The following is a 6,813-nucleotide window of genomic DNA, read 5'->3' as shown; positions in this document are numbered from 1 at the left end:
TTCATTTTCACCCTTTTTCTATGGATCTCCAAAAAGTCAACTTTGACTTTTTCTGAGTCTGGAGGAATTCAAGGGGAGTTTTCAAGGGACTCTACCCGCCTTATGAGGCACTATTTTCGAATACTTTTTTCCATTTTCACCCTTTTTCTATGGATCTCCAAAAAGTGAACTTTTACATTTTCTGAGTCTGGAGGAATTCAAGGGGAGTTTTCAGGGGAGTGCGTTCTCTCTGCCATCTCCTCCCTGTGTGTGCGTTGCTGCATGCAGCAGCTGTGTGTGTGTGTAAACTGCCCCTCCCCCTCGCAAGCAGGCGGGGGAGAGAGAGATGTTTCGTCTCGATTTACACATGCTGTGACTCCGGGGGTACTTCCATTCGCTTCGTCTTGATCTGTTGATGTTATTTCATGTCTTGTTTGGCCATTGTGACGGTGGGAAAGCCAGGGAAATGTCCCGGAGATATACTGAGAAATCTTTGTAACAGCATTTTCCTGCGATCACAGCTGTTCGCAGCTACGAGGCTGGGACCGCTTCCATTCGCTTCGTCTTGATCTGTAGATTTTATTTAATGTCTCAGTTGTTCATTTTGATGGAGAAAAAGTTGTACATTTAGTGAATTCAGAGTTTCTAAGATGCAAAAGTAGGCATGTTTGAGTACTCAGGTCCAGTGGCTCACTGCGTTAATGCTCGCCCCTGGATGCGGTTGGTCGCGTGTTCGAATCCATGCTGTGGCATACTTTTTTTCATTTTCACCCTTTTTCTATGGATCTCCAAAAAGTGATCTTTTACATTTTATGAGTCTGGAGGAATTCAAGGGGAGTTTTCAAGGGACTCTACCCGCCTTATGAGGCACTATTTTCGAATACTTTTTTCCATTTTCACCAGTTTTCTATGGATCTCCAAAAAGTGAACTTTTACATTTTCTGAGTCTGGAGGAATTCAAGGGGAGTTTTCAGGGGAGTGCGTTCTCTCTGCCATCTCCTCCCTGTGTGTGCGTTGCTGCATGCAGCAGCTGTGTGTGTGTGTGTAAACTGCCCCTCCCCCTCGCAAGCAGGCGGGGGAGAGAGAGATGTTTCGTCTCGATTTACACATGCTATGACTCCGGGGGTACTTCCATTCGCTTTGTCTTGATCTGTTGATGTTATTTCATGTCTTGTTTGTCCATTGTGACGGTGGGAAAGCCAGGGAAATGTCCCGGAGATATACTGAGAAATCTTTGTAACAGCATTTTCCTGCGATCACAGCTGTTCGCAGCTACGAGGCTGGGACCGCTTCCATTCGCTTCGTCTTGATCTGTAGATGTTATTTAATGTCTCAGTTGTTCATTTTGATGGAGAAAAAGTTGTACATTTAGTGAATTCAGAGTTTCTAAGATGCAAAAGTAGGCATGTTTGAGTACTCAGGTCCAGTGGCTCACTGCGTTAATGCTCGCCCCTGGATGCGGTTGGTCGCGTGTTCGAATCCATGCTGTGGCATACTTTTTTTCATTTTCACCCTTTTTCTATGGATCTCCAAAAAGTGATCTTTTACATTTTATGAGTCTGGAGGAATTCAAGGGGAGTTTTCAGGGGAGTGCGTTCTCTCTGCCATCTCCTCCCTATGTGTGTGTTGCTGCATGCAGCAGCTGCGTGTGTGTGTAAACTGCCCCTCCCCCTCGCAAGCAGGCGGGGGAGAGAGAGATGTTTCGTCTCGATTTACACATGCTATGACTCCGGGGGTACCTCCATTCGCTTCGTCTTGATCTGTTGATGTTATTTCATGTCTCGTTTGTCCATTGTGACGGTGGGAAAGACAGGGAAATGTCCCGGAGATATACTGAGAAATCTTTGTAACAGCATTTTCCTGCGATCACAGCTGTTCACAGCTACGAGGCTGGGACCGCTTCCATTCGCTTCGTCTTGATCTGTAGATGTTATTTAATGTCTCATTTGTTCATTTTGATGGAGAAAATGTTGTACATTTAGTGAATTCAGAGTTTCTAAGATGCAAAAGTAGGCATGTTTGAGTACTCAGGTCCAGTGGCTCACTGCGTTAATGCTCGCCCCTGGATGCGGTTGGTCGCGTGTTCCAATCCATGCTGTGGCATACTTTTTTTCATTTTCACCCTTTTTCTATGGATCTCCAAAAAGTGAACTTTTACATTTTCTGAGTCTGGAGGAATTCAAGGGGAGTTTTCAGGGGAGTGCATTCTCTCTGCCATCTCCTCCCTGTGTGTGCGTTGCTGCATGCAGCAGCTGCGTGTGTGTGTGTAAACTGCCCCTCCCCTTCGCAAGCAGGCGGGGGAGAGAGAGATGTTTCGTCTCGATGTACACATGCTATGACTCCGGGGGTACCTCCATTCGCTTCGTCTTGATCTGTTGATGTTATTTCATGTCTCGTTTGTCCATTGTGACGGTGGGAAAGCCAGGGAAATGTCCCGGAGATATACTGAGAAATCTTTGTAACAGTATTTTCCTGCGATCACAGCTGTTCACAGCTACGAGGCTGGGACTTCTTCCATTCGCTTCGTCTTGATCTGTAGATGTTATTTAATGTCTCATTTGTTCATTTTGATGGAGAAAAAGTTGTACATTTAGTGAATTCAGAGTGTCTAAGCTTCACAAGTAGGCGTGTTTGAGTACTCAGGTCCAGTGGCTCACTGTGTTAACGCTCGCTCCTGGATGTGGTTGGTCGCGTGTTCGAATCCATGCTGTGGTGTACTTTTTTTCATTTTCACCCTTTTTCTATGGATCTCCAAAAAGTCAACTTTGACTTTTTCTGAGTCTGGAGGAATTCAAGGGGAGTTTTCAAGGGACTCTACCCGCCTTATGAGGCACTATTTTCGAATGCTTTTTTCCATTTTCACCCTTTTTCTATGGATCTCCAAAAAGTGAACTTTTACATTTTCTGAGTCTGGAGGAATTCAAGGGGAGTTTTCAGGGGAGTGCGTTCTCTCTGCCATCTCCTCCCTGTGTGTGCGTTGCTGCATGCAGCAGCTGTGTGTGTGTGTAAACTGCCCCTCCCCCTCGCAAGCAGGCGGGGGAGAGATAGATGTTTCGTCTCGATTTACACATGCTATGACTCCGGGGGTACTTCCATTCGCTTCGTCTTGATCTGTTGATGTTATTTCATGTCTTGTTTGTCCATTGTGACGGTGGGAAAGCCAGGGAAATGTCCCGGAGATATACTGAGAAATCTTTGTAACAGCATTTTCCTGCGATCACAGCTGTTCGCAGCTACGAGGCTGGGACCGCTTCCATTCGCTTCGTCTTGATCTGTAGATGTTATTTAATGTCTCAGTTGTTCATTTTGATGGAGAAAAAGTTGTACATTTAGTGAATTCAGAGTTTCTAAGATGCAAAAGTAGGCATGTTTGAGTACTCAGGTCCAGTGGCTCACTGCGTTAATGCTCGCCCCTGGATGCGGTTGGTCGCGTGTTCGAATCCATGCTGTGGCATACTTTTTTTCATTTTCACCCTTTTTCTATGGATCTCCAAAAAGTGATCTTTTACATTTTCTGAGTCTGGAGGAATTCAAGGGGAGTTTTCAGGGGAGTGCGTTCTCTCTGTCATCTCCTCCCTATGTATGTGTTGCTGCATGCAGCAGCTGCGTGTGTGTGTAAACTGCCCCTCCCCCTCGCAAGCAGGCGGGGGAGAGAGAGATGTTTCGTCTCGATTTACACATGCTATGACTCCGGGGGTACCTCCATTCGCTTCGTCTTGATCTGTTGATGTTATTTCATGTCTCGTTTGTCCATTGTGACGGTGGGAAAGCCAGGGAAATGTCCCGGAGATATACTGAGAAATCTTTGTAACAGTATTTTCCTGCGATCACAGCTGTTCACAGCTACGAGGCTGGGACCGCTTCCATTCGCTTCGTCTTGATCTGTAGATGTTATTTAATGTCTCATTTGTTCATTTTGATGGAGAAAAAGTTGTACATTTAGTGAATTCAGAGTTTCTAAGATGCACAAGTAGGCATGTTTGAGTACTCAGGTCCAGTGGCTCACTGCGTTAACGCTCGCCCCTGGATGCGGTTGGTCGCGTGTTCGAATCCATGCTGTGGTGTACTTTTTTTCATTTTCACCCTTTTTCTATGGATCTCCAAAAAGTGATCTTTTACATTTTCTGAGTCTGGAGGAATTCAAGGGGAGTTTTCAGGGGAGTGCGTTCTCTCTGCCATCTCCTCCCTGTGTGTGTGTTGCTGCATGCAGCAGCTGCGTGTGTGTGTAAACTGCCCCTCCCCTTCGCAAGCAGGCGGGGGAGAGAGAGATGTTTCGTCTCGATTTACACATGCTATGACTCCGGGGGTACCTCCATTCGCTTCGTCTTGATCTGTTGATGTTATTTCATGTCTCGTTTGTCCATTGTGACGGTGGGAAAGCCAGGGAAATGTCCCGGAGATATACTGAGAAATCTTTGTAACAGCATTTTCCTGCGATCACAGCTGTTCACAGCTACGAGGCTGGGATCGCTTCCATTCGCTTCGTCTTGATCTGTAGATGTTATTTAATGTCTCATTTGTTCATTTTGATGGAGAAAAAGTTGTACATTTAGTGAATTCAGAGTTTCTAAGATGCAAAAGTAGGCATGTTTGAGTACTCAGGTCCAGTGGCTCACTGCGTTAATGCTCGCCCCTGGATGCGGTTGGTCGCGTGTTCGAATCCATACTTTGGAATACTTTTTTTCATTTTCACCCTTTTTCTATGGATCTCCAAAAAGTCAACTTTGACTTTTTCTGAGTCTGGAGGAATTCAAGGGGAGTTTTCAAGGGACTCTACCCGCCTTATGAGGCACTATTTTCGAATACTTTTTTCCATTTTCACCCTTTTTCTATGGATCTCCAAAAAGTGAACTTTTACATTTTCTGAGTCTGGAGGAATTCAAGGGGAGTTTTCAGGGGAGTGCATTCTCTCTGCCATCTCCTCCCTCTGTGTGCGTTGCTGCATGCAGCAGCTGCGTGTGTGTATGTAAACTGCCCCTCCCCTTCGCAAGCAGGCGGGGGAGAGAGAGATGTTTCGTCTCGATTTACACATGCTATGACTCCGGGGGTACTTTCATTCGCTTCGTCTTCATCTGTTGATGTTATTTCATGTCTCGTTTGTCCATTGTGACGGTGGCAAAGCCAGGGAAATGTCCCGGAGATATACTGAGAAATCTTTGTAACAGCATTTTCCTGCGAACACAGCTGTTCACAGCTACGAGGCTGGGACCACTTCCATTCGCTTCGTCTTGATCTGTAGATGTTATTTCATGTCTCATTTGTTCATTTTGATGGAGAAAAAGTTGTACATTTAGTGAATTCAGAGTGTCTAAGATGCAAAAGTAGGCATGTTTGAGTACTCATGTCCAGTGGCTCACTGCGTTAACGCTCGCCCCTGGATGCGGTTGGTCGCGTGTTCGAATCCATGCTGTGGCATACTTTTTTTCATTTTCACCCTTTTTCTATGGATCTCCAAAAAGTCAACTTTGACTTTTTCTGAGTCTGGAGGAATTCAAGGGGAGTTTTCAAGGGACTCTACCCGCCTTATGAGGCACTATTTTCGAATACTTTTTTCCATTTTCACCCTTTTTCTATGGATCTCCAAAAAGTGATCTTTTACATTTTCTGAGTCTGGAGGAATTCAAGGGGAGTTTTCAGGGGAGTGCGTTCTCTCTGTCATCTCCTCCCTGTGTGTGTGTTGCTGCATGCAGCAGCTGCGTGTGTGTGTAAACTGCCCCTCCCCCTCGCAAGCAGGCGGGGGAGAGAGAGATGTTTCGTCTCGATTTACACATGCTATGACTCCGGGGGTACCTCCATTCGCTTCGTCTTGATCTGTTGATGTTATTTCATGTCTCGTTTGTCCATTGTGACGGTGGGAAAGCCAGGGAAATGTCCCGGAGATATACTGAGAAATCTTTGTAACAGTATTTTCCTGCGATCACAGCTGTTCACAGCTACGAGGCTGGGACCGCTTCCATTCGCTTCGTCTTGATCTGTAGATGTTATTTAATGTCTCATTTGTTCATTTTGATGGAGAAAAAGTTGTACATTTAGTGAATTCAGAGTTTCTAAGATGCACAAGTAGGCATGTTTGAGTACTCAGGTCCAGTGGCTCACTGCGTTAACGCTCGCCCCTGGATGCGGTTGGTCGCGTGTTCGAATCCATGCTGTGGTGTACTTTTTTTCATTTTCACCCTTTTTATATGGATCTCCAAAAAGTCAACTTTGACTTTTTCTGAGTCTGGAGGAATTCAAGGGGAGTTTTCAAGGGACTCTACCCGCCTTATGAGGCACTATTTTCGAATACTTTTTTCCATTTTCACCCTTTTCTATGGATCTCCAAAAAGTGAACTTTTACATTTTCTGAGTCTGGAGGAATTCAAGGGGAGTTTTCAGGGGAGTGCGTTCTCTCTGCCATCTCCTCCCTGTGTGTGCGTGGCTGCATGCAGCAGCTGTGTGTGTGTGTAAACTGCCCCTCCCCCTCGCAAGCAGGCGGGGGAGAGAGAGATGTTTCGTCTCGATTTACACATGCTATGACTCCGGGGGTACTTCCATTCGCTTCGTCTTGATCTGTTGATGTTATTTCATGTCTTGTTTGTCCATTGTGACGGTGGGAAAGCCAGGGAAATGTCCCGGAGATATACTGAGAAATCTTTGTAACAGCATTTTCCTGCGATCACAGCTGTTCGCAGCTACGAGGCTGGGACCGCTTCCATTCGCTTCGTCTTGATCTGTAGATGTTATTTAATGTCTCAGTTGTTCATTTTGATGGAGAAAAAGTTGTACATTTAGTGAATTCAGAGTTTCTAAGATGCAAAAGTAGGCATGTTTGAGTACTCAGGTCCAGTGGCTCAC

This window comes from Notothenia rossii (genome assembly GCF_949606895.1).
Source record: "Notothenia rossii genome assembly, contig: scaffold_28, whole genome shotgun sequence".
NCBI classification, from domain to species: Eukaryota; Metazoa; Chordata; class Actinopteri; order Perciformes; family Nototheniidae; genus Notothenia; species Notothenia rossii.
Note: the sequence above shows the minus strand (reverse complement) of the source record.